Here is a 17,819-nt window from a genome sequence, read left to right on the forward strand (position 1 = left end):
CAACCAATACCACCTGGTCCCTTTCTGCTGGGCAGATTTCCAGCTGCTCTCCCCCCAACTTGTAGCATTGCATGGGGTTGCTGTGCCCCAGGTGTAGGACCTGACACTTAGCCTTGTTGAACTTTATACAGTTGGCCTCACCCCATCAGTCCAGCTTATCCAGATCCCTCTGCAGAGCCCTCCTACCCTAAAGCAGATCAACACTCACTCCTAACTTGGTGTTGTCTGCAAATTTACTGAGGGTGCGCTTGATCCCCTTGTCCACATCATTGATAAAGATATTGAAGAGAACTGGCCCCAGTAATGAGCCCTGAGGATACCACTAGTGACTGGCCTCCAACTAGATTTGACTCTGTTCACCACGACTCTTTGGGCCTGGCCACCCAATTAGTTTATTACCAAGCAAACTGTATGCCCATCTAAGCCGTAAGCAGCCAGTTTCTTCAGGAGAAGGCTGTGGGAAACAGTGTCAAGAGCTTTACTAAAGTCTAGGTAGAAAACATCCACAGCTTTTCCCTCATTCACTGAGCCCTTCAGCTTGTCATAGAAGGAGATCAGGTTAGTCAAGCAGGATCTGCCTTTCATAAACCCATGCTGACTGGGACTAATCACCTGGTTGTCTTGTATGTGCTGCTTGACGGCACTCAAGATAATCTGATCCATGAGCTTCCCCAGCACTGAAGTCAGACTTACAGGCCTGTAGTTGCCTTGGTCCTCCTTTCCAGCCCTTCTTGTAGATGGGCATCACATTTGCTAGCCTCTAGTCAACTGGGACCTCCCCAGATAGCCAGGACTGCTGATACATGATGGAAAGCAGCGTGGTAAGCCCTTCCGCCAGCTCCCTCAGTGCCCTTGGGTGGATCATATCTGGCCCCATATATTTGCATCCAGGTAGTTTGCCAGGTCAGTAGCCATTTTGTCATGGATTACTGGGGCTTCATTCTGCTCCCTGCCCCTATCTTCCAGCTCAGGGTGCTAGGTACCCAGAAAACTGGTCTTACTACTAAAAACTAAGGCAAAGAAGGCATTAAGTACCTCAGCCTTTTCCTCCTCCTTTGTCACTATGTTTCTGCCCACATCCAATAAAGAATGGAGACTGTCCTTCATCCTTCTTTTGTTCATAATGTATTTATAAAAACATTTTTTATTGTCTTTAATGGCAGTAGCCAAATTAACTTCCAGATGGGCTTTGGGCACTTTTAGTTTTCTTCCTGCATAGCCTCACATCATCTTCGTAGTCCTCCTGAGTGTCCTGCTTTTTCCTCCAAAGGTAATAGATTTTCTTTTTCTTCCTGAGCTCTAGCCACAGCTAGGCTACGCCAGTTCAGCCAGGCTGGTCTTCTTCCTCACCACATTGTCTTTCAGCATGTGAGGACAGCCGGCTCCTGCACCTTTAATTTTTCCTTCTTGAAGAGTGTCCAACCTTCCTAAACTCCTTTACCCTTCACAGCTGCCTCCCAAGGGACTCAGCCAACCACCCTCCTAAACAGGCCACAGTCTGCCCTCTGGAAGTCCAGGGTGGCAGCTCTGCTACACCTCCTCCTTACTTTTCCAAAAATCAAGAACTCTATTAATTCATGATCAAACACTAAATGAAACAGTTGTTTTGTATGTGTATTTATTAGAACTGAATAGCACTGTGGAGAATGAAATTAAGCCCAAAAACTTTTCCTGGCATGAGTGGTTTATCTACTTTAGAGTTTTCTTTCCTACCTTTTGTAAAAACATTACTTGTTAGCATTTTGATTCATATATGGTAAAAATTACCATGTGGAGCTCCAGAAAGATTATTACACTTTCCCAGGTTTCTGTGTGATACCTGTTTTCCCTAAAAACACTTTTAGATTTGAATCCAGACCTTGCTGCTGCAAATCAAATCCTGACAGAAGGCCTACATGGTAAAAATGACAGCCCCATCTTCCACTAGAGAGATAAATGTCAAAACTATCATGTTCAGTTTGCTGCTGAGGCTCATATGGGCCATTTCATGAATCAGCAATATTCTGTCCCTGTCTTACATATCTAGGAAGAACAATGTTTCCTAGCTATTTTGGCAAAATTATGGTTATACCTGACATTTGCTGATGCTTATTCTATGCTAAAACAACATTTAACATCAAGGCTAGAGTGTTAAGGCAGAAATGGTCTGCCAATATTTGGCTGACAATAAACACTCTGAGAAAGCAGATTTCAGTTAGAAGACTGGAATTAAACCCACGCTTCTCTGAAGCTTCCTGTCAACTCACTTGTTCATGGAAACTTATTCATGGCAACTTACTTAAGATACATCTATGTCTCACAATCTGTTGTGGTGCTGATGTCTCCCAGGAACAGTAAAGAAAGTTTTTATCAAAACAAGAAGATCTATAGTTGTATTTTCAAACCATTGCAGCTGAATTAAGGAGTGCTTTAATTTTTATGACCTCGGCTACAATTTGTGCATAGCATTGCATTATATTGGCTAGGACATCTGAGTTTACCTGGGAAAATTAGAACATATTTCACTGTATCATGTTATCCTTTTGTGTTTATACCACAAGGAAGAATAGCAAATATTGTGTGTTGTACAACATTTTCCATCCATTTAATGCCTCTGAAATGAGCTGTAACATCTTTGCGTGAATACTCAGATGTCAACATGGACCAGAGGCACTGTTTTCAGCTGAACTCAAGATGGTCTTTGCAGATGTACAATGTGAATACAATAAAAATATGCATATTGTATATTTTATCTAACCAGGTCAACAGAAATATACCAGAAAAGTATCTAGCTTAACTCAAAAACAGAGCACCTATATATTTTTTTTAAGCTTTTAAGCTTGCTTCATACCTAATCACGATTCAAATGTTCTTCTTGAGGCCTGGCAAAATGCAATGCTGTTTAAAAGGCAATAGAAATATAATTGATTAATTTTAAATTGCAAAATTGACTATAGGCCACCAGATAATCAAAACCAGCAAATAACATGTAATAATCAAACATGAAGAAGATCAAGTATACCTAAATATCCTGGAATCCAGCCCTTGAAAGACAGGACAGCAACCTTTGGATGAAAGCATCATCTTCATGAGTTGGCAGAAAGAAAGAAACAGGAATTAAGTAAGAGAGAAAGAGAAAAGAGATACCTGGAGCACACAGGGAGAAGGATGAAAGACCTCAGGTAAGAAAGATCTCTGAGGTACATATCCCCTGATACCTAAGATGACATCACTCTGGAAAACAAACAAAAATGAACAAACAAACAAAAAATACAAAACTCTGCAATATGATTATTGTCCAAGCAGACCTACACACAGTAATTTGAATTTAATAGCATAGATTACAGTAATAAGCATGGGATTTGCAGCTCTAACAGAAAACCCTACCAGAAACTGATAGGTAGACTGCTTAAGTTTATGACTTCTACATATATTACATAGAAGTCTTCCTATATTAATGTATAGTCAAACAGATGTTTGACCTTGGCAGAGCATAACTAACTAAAGTGTGAGAAACCATGCAACACAGAGAACTGGGCTTGGTTACCAGACATCCAGTCTATGCACAGCCACCTTACACAAGAGCCTAAAGTATAAGGGGCCACGTGAAGAGCACAGTAGGTAGTTCAAGTAATCTGCAGAAATGTTTGGATGGCTAATAAGAGTATCTAATAAGTTGTCAACTACTTGATAAGGTGTTTTATTTGCTGCTTTATGGAAGATGTTTTTTCCTTTTTTTTTTTTTTTTTTTTTTGTAAGTAGGAAAAAATAGCAAAAGTATTTTCAGTATACAAAAGAAAAATAAAAACCTTTTCATACAGCTGAAAGCTGATGGTTTTTTGTTTGTTTGTTTGTTTATTTTTGTTGTTTTTTGGGTAAATGCTATATTTTTACACTGAAATGGAAAATTTATTTCTGGGGAATGGCAGAATACTTCTGAGCAGAAAAAAATTTTCATCAGAAATATTTTGATCCCTGCAGAGCCCCACCAAACCGGCTTAACCCTTTTGAGAGTCGGTGGGAACTGCTGGTTCAGTACTGTATTGTCTGGCTATGTTGGAACACAGGATGGAATCACCCATGCTTTCACTAACAGTTAAACACTAGTATTGAGCAGAAAAGCAATACATTTCTCCTGAGAGAAACTGACTACACAGAACTGACATCTTGTCTCAAAGAAAATCAAACAGGAAAGAAATAATTGAATATAAGAAAGATGCTAATGCTATGGCAGCATAATTAAGGATGAAATCCTACAGGGAAGAACTGACTCGAAGAACAAATGTGAAAATATTTGTTACTCACAAGGAGATGTTCATTTGGACTGCAAAAATTCTTAGCAACTTACACCCCAATCTTCCAAATATGTACTGTGTGTCCTCAATTTTACATTGGCATGCAGAGTTTTAAGGAAATCATTCGAACGCATTTAATTAATTACTTAATTGCTTAGAGGACTGTAGCCTGAGTTTGTGATTTTTAGTGAACTCAAGGGACTTTTTAGTTCAAATCTTATTTATGTCTTTGGGTTCTTTTCAAAAACTTGGCCTAAATACATACTGCAAATAGAACTCAAGTGAGTATGAGAAGTGTGAGGAGTTGAAAGGTTCACACACTTTGTTGAAAGTCTAAAATCAGCCAGCTAACCTCTGGCTCCAGAAATGGCTTGGTAATAACAGGAAAGCCCGAGTCTTCCCACAAGAGTCTTCTGCATTTCTTGGTTTCATTCACAAGCATTATGCTCATGACAGAATAAACTTTTCTTATGCTTTTTCTGGACATCCTTGAACTTCTGAAAATGCTTAAATGTATATATATATTATTTTATGTGTAGTTTTGAAATGATTCAGAAGTGATCCCTGAACGGATTCCATTCTTTTCTCTAAAGCATCAGGTATTACTTTAGCCATCTCATCTATATGTGTCTCACCAACACACAGGACACTATTTCTTCAATGTAGGTATCTAACATTTAAACCATTTTCTTAATACAAGCAAGTACAAAAATCAGAGGACTTACCGGATCCAATCTTCTAGTCTGCTAAATACCAACTCTAATGTTCAGCTGCCGGTGTATCTTTTCAATAAGATTTTTGTTAAAAAGTTAGAAAAGTCCTTAGATGCTTTGATTATGGTGTCTTTACTGTCCCCAAACTCTAGTCTCCAGCACTATTACCCCTACAATGAATTACTGGTCTAAGCCCAGAGGGCATAAGAAGTCTCAGATGAAATCTTAAATGGGCTCCCACATGTCCAACTACACACAACTGCCTACACCTATTTGAAGCAGCATTTATCTCTGCCAGAAAAGCAATATTACAAATTAGCCCCCACTGGATTGTTCTTTTATCACCTACACTTTTGTGACAAGAACAAAATTACTTTTATAAACCACGTCATCTGGCAACAACACCAAGTATTTTATTACTAAGACACTGGGCATTCTGGTACTTTAAGACTTCATTTTTGAAAGTGTGAAGGAAAAAAATTTTGATACCTAAAATGGCTTACAGAATCTGGAAGAGCAATAAGGATGTTACCAAGAGACAGTAACTACTTCATGTCTACCTCCTGATCTGCCAAGGATACCTGACCAACAAAGCAGAACAGCAAGAAAATAACCTTACTAATGAGATGAGCCACACAAGTGTTTTGCTCTCATCCCTCTCATCCTATGTGATTAGATTATCAGAATGTGTAGTGATTTTCACTACGGAATCAGATAATAAACTGATATCCTCGATAGAAACACATTGCTTGAAAGAAGATGGAAGAAATGTGACAGAAAGTACTTGGTATTGATTTTGTTCCATTTAGTTTTGTGCACTACTCTTAAATTTCATTCTGGAATTTGGTTGAAACAAAGATTAGTAGAGAAAGGAGAAGAGATGCTCCTTCCTCTGGGCAGTTCTCTATATGCTGGTGAGGTCAAAGAAGTGACAGGGCCAGGGGACTGTAGCACTGAGTTGGAAGCTGCAATTCATGCAGAAAAAGCAAGAGTCTGCTGAAAGGATCAGGAAATTCCCAGCCAATCCTTGGAAAAGACCAAAGAGTACCTTCTTGAGACTGAAGGCAACTAGGAAAAGTCTAAGAAAGACACTGAATTGGCAGGAAGCAAACACTTCCTTACAATAAAAGAGTGTGCATGGAGTATTACAGATCTTATTTAATAAATTTAGCTTTCAGAAGTTTAAAAACCTTTTCTTTTAGATCTCAATGTAACAAAAACTCAGACCAGCCCGAAGTGATATGTCTTAGTTGTTTTTTTTTCATATGCAGTATAATACAGTCCACCAACAAATCATCTAACCACAGCTCTGATCACCAAACTGGTGCTTTAATCCTGAACTTGGAGCCAGACCACGTACTTGGTAGAGCAGGTATCCTGGTTTTTCCTAGGACAGAGTTCAATTTTCTACATAGTAATTGACATGGTGCTGTGTTTTCAATTTTGGATGAAAGTAGTAGTGATAATACACCAATGTTTTAGTCATTTTAAAGCAGTGCTTGCACAGAGCTGAGGACTTTTCAGCTTCTCATGCTGCCCTGCCATTGAGGAGGCTGGGGATTCACAAGAGGCTGGGAGGGGACACAGCCAGGACAGCTGACCCAAACTGATTAAAGGGATATCCTATACCATATGGTGTCATGCTGACCATCAAAACTGGAGGGAGCTGGCCAGGAGGGCTACCATTACTCAGGGACTGGCTGGGCATTGGTTGGCTTTTCGCAAGCAATTGCATTATGCATCACTTTTTGTTGCTTGTTTCTTTGCTTTAATTTATTATCTGCTTTGTTTTTCTTCCTCTTTCTTATTAAATTGTCCTTATCTCCACTGATGAGTTCTCACACTTTCACCTTTTTTGATTCTCTCCCCATTCCACTTAGGGGGCAGTGAGCAAACAGCTGTATGATGTTTCGCTGCCTTCCAGGTTAAACCAGAACAAACAGGAAGAGCAGAAGGCATAAAGAAGTTGTTTGGAGCTGCAGATAAAAAGTGTCTGATAAGGCAGTGTTTAAGCTGCACATACCAGAGCTGAGAAGTGACAGGGAAATATATGCATTTAATTTACTTCTGTCCTGGTGTGAAGTCAAACTGAAAGAACTTCACATATAAGTGAGAATTTAACTGCATCTGCCTTCTATAACTAGATGAGTTTAGTTTTCTAGCAGCTAGACAATGGAAACTGTAGGTGAACTTTGTGAAGTTAGCAACAGCTATAACAATTCCATGATACATTTGGAGTGGGAAACCTGGATGTGATAGAAACTCTAGTAACATCTGCTAATTGGCTTTGGATATGGAGAAAGTCAAAAACATTGGCCTGGGACTATGTGGTTACTGAGGCAACTGGCAGTTTTTGACAGCAATTTAATGTAGATTATAAATAATAAATATATAAAAAGTATATATTTATTTATAAATAAATTAAACAGCCTCTTGGCTACTGTTAGGAGGAAAGAGGGGAAACACATGCACAGGCACCTAACATCACGTTGGCTGAATGTTGGCTGAATCCCAAGTAGAATTGCTACTCACAAACCTGCCAGACAGAACACATCAGGTGGTTAAAGCGAACATCCTGTTCCCCAGAGTCCATGATGTTAGGCTGAACTGGACCAGAGAGGTCGAGAAAAGTGTCGTAATATAGAAATCACTGTTGCCTGCATTGTCCATCCACTTAACAAACAAACCATGAATTATCTGTTACTCAGTGTTGGCTCTGTTCTTGTATCTACTCCACCTAAACTTTCCTATGGCAACTTCTTAGAGAGAAGGAATTTTTTTTTCAGGCTTTAAGAAATAACAAGTTTAATGATTAACTCTAAGGGGCATTGACTAACATCCCTCAGCAAAGGGAAACCTTGAATTCTAGCATGCTTTTTATGTGTAACAGGTATTGATATTCCTGAGAAAGTTTGTCAGAAAACGCCTTTGCTCAGGAGAAGTTTCAACATGTCTTTCCATCATCTTTTGCTTTTCTTCCAAAAGACCTCTATAATAGACTTAGGTTTGGAATGTTTTCACTTGCCAACCTGACCCACTACCTGGTGTTCCCCAACCATTGCCACCCAGGTGTACAGAGGTGTGCACACCTCATCTGGGACATCAAGGTCCAATAAGTCTCGCATGTGCTAGGACACTGTTTTCCATTCATACTCAATCATTACTGAGGCTCTGCAGCTTATTGACAAAATCTTGCCCTAGTATAAGTCAAGGAACTGATTTCCCTAGGGAACTTGTGAACTATAAATCAGTTTATAACAGCTTATCTGTTGCTTACACTAGTTTTAGATCTCTTTGTTCAGGTCAATATGTTCTAGTGTTTTGTTTTATACAGTTCAGTTGACTTTGTGATAAACAAAGTCAACTTCCATACAAAGTCTTTCCCATACAAAGTAAAAACTATTGGAGGAAAAAGAGGCTTTGTTTCCTTAATTTCATGGGAACCCCCACAGCTCCAGTTCCCAAACACAATGAAAGAGCCACATTACCATTGTTTTGTGTTAGTATTCTTACTGGAGTATGAATCTCCAGGGAACAAATTCCCCTAGTCCAGGGGAACATGGTACAGCAAAGAAATTGCAGCTTTTTTTTTTTTTTTTCCCCTGATTTTTTCCAAAAGTTTGTCTGCATTATGACATCTACTGGAAAAGGATCTTTTCTGCTTTTTCAGTATTTTTCTCTTTGCTACTGCAGTAATAAAAGGTGAAGCCTTTTCTGTCAGTGTTGAGTACCATCCCCTGTTATGAGGAATGTAATATAATCTGCCATGGTCTTCCACCACCTCAAAATGTAACTCATTATTCTCAGCCTTGCAGCTTTGTCATTCTTATCCCTGCATTCTGAGAAACCAGAGACAAAAGAATAGCTCATGTGCCTAACTTTGAAGCATAGTCAGTGTTTACAAATTTCTTATCAAAACCATGTGAACTACATGCTTTGCAGCATCTTCCTATGAAAGATCAGGAGGAATCCTCTTCTTGATATTCCATTGATATAACACATTACAGAATACTAATCTACTTGACTTTTTAGTCTGTTTATAAAAAAAAAAAAAAAAAAAAAAAAAGATATTTTGCTTTTCCTTTGATATGTGTTACAGAATCTTGAATTAGAATTTACACTTGTTGAATACATGAAATTAAATCAAAACAAAACTATTCTCTATAACTCTCTATCAGTTAAAGAAAGCAAGCCTAAAAACATTATCAGCAAGGACTGATTATTTTGTGGTCAGTATCTGACAAAAGCATTGTAGTGGCCTGCAACAAGTAATCTAAGTATCACACTAATACCTCTTCTTTTATCTTTGTAGAACACAGTAACCTTTTCGGCTGCACCAGGTCAGTTTATTGTTGGCAGTGTCTCCTGCAAAACCGCCTTCAGTCTTGTACAGGCCTTTGTAACCAATCTAATAGCCTTCTATGATGTGATGACTGTCTGGGTAGATAAGGGGAGAGCAGTGGATGTTTTCTACCTTGACTTCAGCAAAGCTTTTGACACTGTCTCCCATGACATTCTCATAGGCAAGCTCAGGAAGGGTGGGATAGTTGAGGTGAACTGAGACCTGGCTGGATGGCAGAGCACAGAGGGTTGTGCTCAGTAGTGCAGTCCAGTTGGAGGCCTGTAGCTAATGGTGTCTCCCAGGAGTAAGGACTAGGTGTCTTGGGTTTACATGGCAAGGGCTTGGTAGCACGGGGGCTGCAGGGGTGGCCTCTGTAAGAAGAGCCCAGCAACTTCCTCACATTAGATAAGAGCCGGCTCCAGCCAGCTCCAAAAGGGACCCGCCACTGGCCAGAGCCAAGCTGATGAGCGATGTCAGCTGGGCCTCTCAGAAAGCAGATTTAAGAAAGGGAAAAAACTTCTATGCAACAGCATCTGGGAGAGCAAGGAGTGAAACCAGCCCTGTAGGCCCCCAGGTCTGTGAAGGAGGGTAGGAGGTGCTCCAGGTGCCAGAGCATAAGTTCCCCTGCAGCTCATGGAGAGGACCATAGCATAGCAGGCTGTTCCCCTGCAGCCTGTGGTGTACCATGGTGTAGCAGATCTCCATGCCACCATCCGTGGAGGAGCCCCCAGTGGAGCAGGTGGATGTGGCCTGGAGGAGGCCACAGGAGCAGGCTCCCACAGGAGCGGGCCCTGGGCCAGAGCTGCAGCCCATGGAGAGGAGCCCACACAGGAGCAGGGGACCTGGGGGGAGCTGCTGCCTGTGGAGGACCAGTGCCGGAGCAGTTTGCTCCTGACGGATAGACCCCATGGTACAGAGCCATGTGGGAGCAGTTCTTGAAGAGCTGCAGCCTGTGGGCAGCCCACGCAGGCTCAGTTTGGGAAGGATGGCATCCTGTGGGAGGGACCCCACGTGGAGCAGGGGCAGAGAGTAACCGTGAAGGAGTGGCAGAGATGGAAGTGTTAGAGACTGACCACAACCCCCATTCCCTTTTCTCCTGCACTGCTTGGGGGGAGGAGGTAATAAATTTCATTAATCTCCCTATGCTGAGTCTGTTTTGTCCATAATGATAATTGCTGTGTGATCGCCCTGTCCTTATCTCAACCCTTTAGCCGTTTTCATTGTATTTTCTCCCCTTTTCCCTTTGAGGAGGGGGAGAGAGAGTGGTTGTGGTGGAGCTCAGCTGCCCAGCTGAGTAAAACCACCACAGGGAGACACTCAGAATGCAGTATAAAGTTAAAACAAAGTCTATGGAGAGGCACACTGTAGCAGTGTTTAACTATCTGATGAAGGAGAACATGTATGTCAAATTATAGTCAAAGATTCCTGTTGTTTTCTAGTGCTCCGTAGTTCTCATTACACCATGAAGATGAGAGTTTAAATCATGTATAACAAAACAGATTAAAGAGAATAGCTAAATTTGTAAATACAAAAACCACTTGATTTCATATATAAGTGAATAGTGCAAGTTGGTATCATGTTGTACAGTAGGTACCTGGTAACAGCTTTGCAATGATAAATACACATTTTATAGTGGAAAAAGAGAAGTCAGAGGCAGGCAAGAAAAATCGTTAGAGAGCAAGAATGACACCATATAAGGAGAGACTAAAGGTGCAGACACTGCACAGTTTTCATAGGATATAAATAAGAACAAGTGCAACATCAAATATGTCTTTTAATGAAAACAGATTTATATTTTTTAATGCCACAGCTTTATTTACTTGGGGATGAAGGTTAATTTCTACCCTTTATGATTCAAATTCAAGCAAGACTAATATGGAGTATGTTTATCACTAATTCTTAGCTGGGAATCTGAACTAAAATCAAAATTGTCCCCATTCCTGGAGGTATTTAAGAGAATATTATAGATGTGGCACTAATGGACATGGTTCAGTTATGGGACTTGTTAGATTAGGTTGATGGTTGGACTTGATTTTTCCAACCTAAATAGTTGTATGATTCTATGATCCTGAATATCTGTATAGAGTATTTATAATTTGAGAGCAAGTAATGCGGAAAACCAAGTATGTGACATCCTAAACAGAGAGAACATCATGGTTAATAAAAGTACCTGATAAATATGGAGCTACATTTAATACTTCCCAAAAACCAAGTACCAGAGTTGTCACGGCACACTAAGCTAACATCTATTTCATGTTGAGTTGCTGACACTACCACTTTAATCCTTTGATATTTTAACAGATGTTCAAGAGACAAAGATGTGTGGAGGGCTGCACAGTGCATTGGATGTAAGCATAGGAGGTAAAGAAAGCAATGGACCATACCAACTTAAATTGCAGATTTTGTACCAAAGAGAAGTTATGAAGAAGAATAACTGATACAAAACTGCTCAGTTGTAGTCAAAAAAAAAAAAAAAAAAAAAAAAGCAATTTTATCTCTTGGCAGTGAGACATACAGCAGCAGTAGGTTGCCATCTACTATTCTCTCCAAAAAAACACATGTAACTCTTTTGAAATCATCAGCTACTTATGTAAGTGGCATAACTATAATTTTTCAAGATTTATGATGGCTTAATTCAGCCATTAGAGCTGTAATATTTTTATCATTGGTAGTTAATAAAAAAGTAGATACCAGACTTTATAGCCTAGTGAAATTTAAAATAAACTAAACCCACACTGAACTTTCTTTAGCACTTAACCCTGGTTACTGTTTAGCCCAAATTACAGATATCTTTGTTTGTTTACATAAAAGAAACAAATAAATAAAAATCAATTGATTACAAATGCATGTATATTCATTTCGCTACTTGTTCTTGCCAAAGGCCAATTCTCCCCATCCACTAAGAAGATAGCACAAATAGAAAAATTGCATAACAGAGGGCAGTAAAAACGCAAACTATGAGAACTGTATGAAATATTGATGTTACAAAACATAGACTGCCCAGAGCAGTATACCACCAATGAATGACTCCATGTGTAAATAGACGGAAAAAGCTTAATTGCAGCGAAGAATATGTACAAGGAGTATATGCAGTTGTTGCCAGTCACAATGCAAATTTGACTAAATTTTGTGAAGGAAGGGAAACTTCCTTAGAAGTTCCAAACTTCCAAACAAATAGAAAGGAAAAGCTTTAAGAGAATTGTTACATAAACTGCATCATGCACAAATTATTTTGCTTATAGGAGTTTTGGCCCATTTTAGAGGATCACTTATATGAGTCTCACATGGAACTCATTTTGAATACATGGGAATGAAGCACATGTTTCCACTCTTAGGATGGTGTAGAGCTTGTGGGCTGGAAAAATCTGAACAAAGTCTGCATAAAGAAGCTCATAGATTTTTCACCAGTTCCATCCTTTCTTTTCTGAAAACACAAAATGTCAGAGGTAGTCTAGCAGCTCAGTGAATCATACAGCAGCACAAAGTACAAACTGTTCTGGTTTAAAGAATTACATAAAGATTGCAAAGGATATATTTTGTCTCTCTTTTTCCACCTCATCACTCCTCTTCAGTAGTACCTGCTGCATACTGATGCAAGAAGACGTTTAAATTATAACTCCTTGTTAACGTGCAGATGAATTTTGCATAGGCAATGGCAAAGCACACACTACTACAACACTAGGTAAGTCAACAGCTGTGGAACTGTAAGCCACTCATAACTTAATTTAACATGATATTGAAAGTCTCATCATCTTACAAGACTGTACCATAAGATCTAATTTTCTCATTCTGTTTAGTCCATTAGCAGAAAAGGGAAAAAATATATATAACTAATTTTCCTCTTTCTCCATTTAAAAGCCAGTTTTCCTTATGTATAAGAGTGATTCAGTATTATGATTTAAACACAGTCAGATGAATCAAACAAATCCTTTGTTCCCCAAACAGCTTACAAATTGAAACAGATGAAACAGGAGAGCTACAGTATTTGAATGGTCCTAGCATTAGAGACCCAATGAGACCCTTGTGACCTAATCACTTGCAAATTACTCCTTACAAATATTTTCTCATTATATTAATGAAAAAAAAAAAAAAAAGATAGAGAGAAAAAAAAAAAAAGAAACCCAATAAATATATGCAATAATATATGCAATCAACAGGCAGTGTACACATCTCAGGTTACTCATTTGTTAATGGCACAGCAGTGATACTGTTGTGTGATACAATTTATTTACTTAGTGTATTCATACTTATATCCACTTACCCAATGCATAGAGTTCTGCATTGTGTTCACTGTGCAAGCTAGCCATTTCAGTCAAAGATGTAGTTGAATTAAAATGCATCAATATTGGTGGGAGCATTTTCCTGAGATCTGCCCACCTCAAAACACTGAGAGCACAGGGTAGATCTCCAGAAATCCTATACAAAACTCCTGGCAGGACACGCTTTAGAGGAGAAGGCCAGCAGAGCTACAGCATCTTTCCAGGCTTGAAATAAGGTTAAAAATAAAATTAAAATAAAATAAAATAAAATAAAATAAAATAAAATAAAATAAAATAAAATAAAATAAAATAAAATAAAATAAAATAAAATAAAAATAAAATAAAATAGTAAAACTAATTGTCAAAGCTGACTGAAGTCCAAAGGAATCAGTGAACTGAACTGAAAACATTTTGGATCAGGCTTGAAATGGCTACTCATCTGAATGAAATTTCATATAATATTTGTCTCTTGACTTCAATTTTTCAGGAAGCAACTTATAAACACTTTGGAAGGGTTGGAAATCTTCCTGTGTAAATCAATAATGTACTTACTAGGCATGTTACTTTTTACCTGTTTTATGTCCATGAGATCTAACATTTATGAATCTGCTTACAGAAACATTGCCAATTTGGACTGTATTTCATACTCTTCAGCCAGGCAATGATATTATTCTCTTCACAAGTATATCATGTCTCATGCACAATTGTTATTCTTTTTGTAATAAGAATAACTAATATAACATTGATAGTATTTTGGAAAGGAACTCAGTACTTGTTGAGGGGACCTCTTACTTCTTAATCGAGATATATGATGTTATATTCTCAGTGTGCTCCAAGGCCATTATGAAAGTGAAATCTTTATTAAAATAGAGTAGGTATGAGGTTAAACCTCTTGTTTTGCTTTGGGATTTGCTAGGCTTCATGTCTTTGAGTTTTCATTTTTATTCTATGAATCACTGAAAGGTATATTCCTCTAGGCAGAGCTGCATATGTTTCAAATTACGTAAAATTATAAATGTAATTACAGAATTTCAGTGTAACCTGAAGATTACAAGGATGATCTCCTGTTTTGTCTCTCTCTTGTTAGGTCTTCAATTTCTTATACCCTTTCTTGATAAAATTGGTCTTCAAAGTATTTTTCAGTTTTCCATGTCATGAATGTAGAAAAAAAAAAAAAAAAAAAAAAAAAACAAACAAGACAGACCACTAGCAGTAGCAGAGAAAACCATCAGTCCTAATGCCTGCTCTAGACAGCTGAGCACACTCAAACATAGCACTAGTCAAAATGACCTGTCTGAAGCTCAGCATCATGAGCTAGTACAGGTTATCATTTGTTAATTATTGCCATAAGCTTAGACACTGGTTGGAAGTATTGACCAGTTTGTGTTTAGACACTTTCTATTTGCCTTTATGTTATAAAGCAAAGCACAAACTGTAAGTGGCAAAGTACACTGTTCTTCACATTATAAGCCTCTGATATCAATGACTCGTACTGGCTTCCATCCAGAAATACAGCTCAAGACATGTTCATGCAAAGCTCAGTCCTTACTTGTCAATCACAGTTTGGATATACTCAGGACTCATAGTGGTAAATGATACCCAGTTTATGAACAGAAAATAGAATTTGCAAACAAGGTGCATATTGAAGGTTTCACCAGGAGAAGGTTGAATGGTTGGATAATGGTTGAAAAAAAGATCCACTTCATCTTGGTGTCAAGCTGCTTTCTGTCTGTAAAGCAATTTACTATCTGTAAAGTCTTATGTCAAGACTGAATAAATTGTCAAAGTCTGTTTTCACTACTGATATTTGTAATGGGCTTACATGACAAGGTTTTGGTAGCAGAAGGTGCTTCAGTGCTGATCTCTGTAAGAGCACTTCAAAAGCTGCTTCATATTAGACAAGAGCCAGTTCCAGCCAATTTCAAAGGAACCCACTGCTGGACAAAGCTGAGCCAAAGAACAGTGTTGGTTGTGCCTCTCTGATAGCACATTTAAGAATGGAAAAAAATCCTGTGCAGTAACTGGGAGAGAGGAGTAAGAAAATGTTGAAAGAAACATCCCTGCAGACACCAAGGGAGGAGGTGCTCCAAGCACCAGAGCAGAAGTTCCCCTGTAGCCTGTGGAGAAGCCCCTGGTGGAGCAGGCTGCAGACCATGGAGTACCACAGCAGAGCAGTTCTCCATGCTTCAGCCCATGTTGGAGCAGGTGCATGTGGCCTGAAGAAGGCTGTGGCCCTTGGAGAGCCCTCTCATGACTAGACTCAGGGCCAGAATTTCAACCCATGTAGAGGAGTCCATGGTGGATGGAGCAGGAGGTCTGGTGGGAGCTGCCACCCATAGGGTACCCATGCTGGAGCAGTCCATTCCTGAAGGACTGCACTCCAGTGGACTGCTCCACTTGGAGCACTTCTTGAAGAGCTTCTGTCTCTGGGAATCCTACGTAGGATCAGTTTGGGAAGGACTTCATCCCATTGGACAGGCCCCATGCGGGGTAAGAGAGTGCAGCAGAGATGGATCATTACGAACTTAGCACAGGCCCCACTCCTGTGCTCCTTAGGGGAGGAGGTAGAGGAGGGTGGATGGGTGAAATACATGTATGTGTTTAGCTTGCTGCTCACAGCTGTTTTCACTGCTCTAGTCTGTTATTATTAGGCAATAAATTTCATTAATCTCTTTTATGCTGAGCCTGTTTTGCATGTGATGGTAACTGGCGAGTGATCTCCCTGTCTTAATCTGATCTTTTCAGATCATGAGCTTTTTTTCATCATATTTTCTCCCCCTGCTGTTCTGAGGAGGGGATTGAGAGAGCATTGTGGACAAGCTTAGCTAGCCTTCAGTGTGAAACAGTCACACTGTTAACTTAGAGCTTTTCTCTCATTTCCTTTTTCTGGCACTTTTCGTCCTTTAATTGTGTGTCTTTACTGTCTTTGTTTTAAGACTGTAACATCTTCCGGACAGGAACCACTAGTTATGACTCTTTAGGTTCATTGCTTAGCAAATTGTGTCCCTGACTTTTACCTTGTTATATATGCTATACATTATACAATACTAAGATGAATTCTTCAAGCAGTTTCTGTTTAAAATATATGCATGGATAATTTTTCAGCTGATGTAAAACCCAGAATAGCTTCTATGCTTACAGAAACCTTGACTTTTTGGGAGAGGATTTTTTTTTACATTAATCTGTAATTCTAAAGAACAAATTTCATCTGATGAGAATAATCTGGATTCAACACAGGGTCAGTCTATCTTCAGCTGAATTGCTCTTAAACACAGCTAGACTGAGAACTAACTTCTATACATGGTAGGACAAATCACACCATGGCTCTTCTGCCAGTTCAGCCAGTTCCAAAATTCAGGAAGAACGCAAGGACAGGTACTTATGGTTTTGGTGCTTGTTACTTCAATAGCAGTGGTTACCACTTCGTGTAACCAGGGCAACCATGCCAGAGCTGCTCTGTAGTCTAACATCCTTGACTCAGGAAAAAAAAATATATTTTTTTTCTTGCACTGCAGAGGAATTTTGAGCAGCATTTCAACTTACTAGCTTTCTTCCATTTTTTCCGTAATATGTCGACTTCTGTAGGTGCAGTACATGCTTTTTATGCTAGTACATGTATGCAGGCATAATAGACTTCCAGGTTCTGCGGCCTTTGATATAGGTCCCCTCCATCCCTGAGGAAGACTTATTATCAATGGAGGAAAAATGATTTTATGAAAAATCTGTCTGCTGTGAATATCTTCTTAAAGTATCAAAATGGAAACAGTGCTTCCCTTTTATATTTTGTTTTGAAATTTTAGCTTGGGGCAGTTTAAGCATTTGAACCAAGCCAGATGACAAATACATTCCAGGGAAAAGAACTACAATGTTACCTTTGGATCCAAGTTTTGAGGGAAAAACATTTAATGGATAAAAACCATAAAGATGAAGTTAAATATGGATTTCAAATAAAAAATATGTGGTGCAGATGTAAATGTTCTAATTCTCAAACATTTTAAAAGCACATGTTCTCTGTTAATGATTTGAATTCTAGCTTGTGTGCTATTGCAGAGCATGTTTCACTCATCTCTAATACTTCCTAAATTAATCCCGTCATTTTTGCTCGTAGAAAATCAGGGAATTTTCAAAATGTATTAAATTGTGCCTTGAGCACCATACATAGATGTGACACGAGAGGTATGTATTAAATTAAAAGTCCACTTTCCAGAGTCCATGAGTTAATTTATAGGAA

This window comes from Netta rufina (assembly GCF_964035555.1).
Source record: "Netta rufina genome assembly, chromosome: 2".
Taxonomy (NCBI): domain Eukaryota; kingdom Metazoa; phylum Chordata; class Aves; order Anseriformes; family Anatidae; genus Netta; species Netta rufina.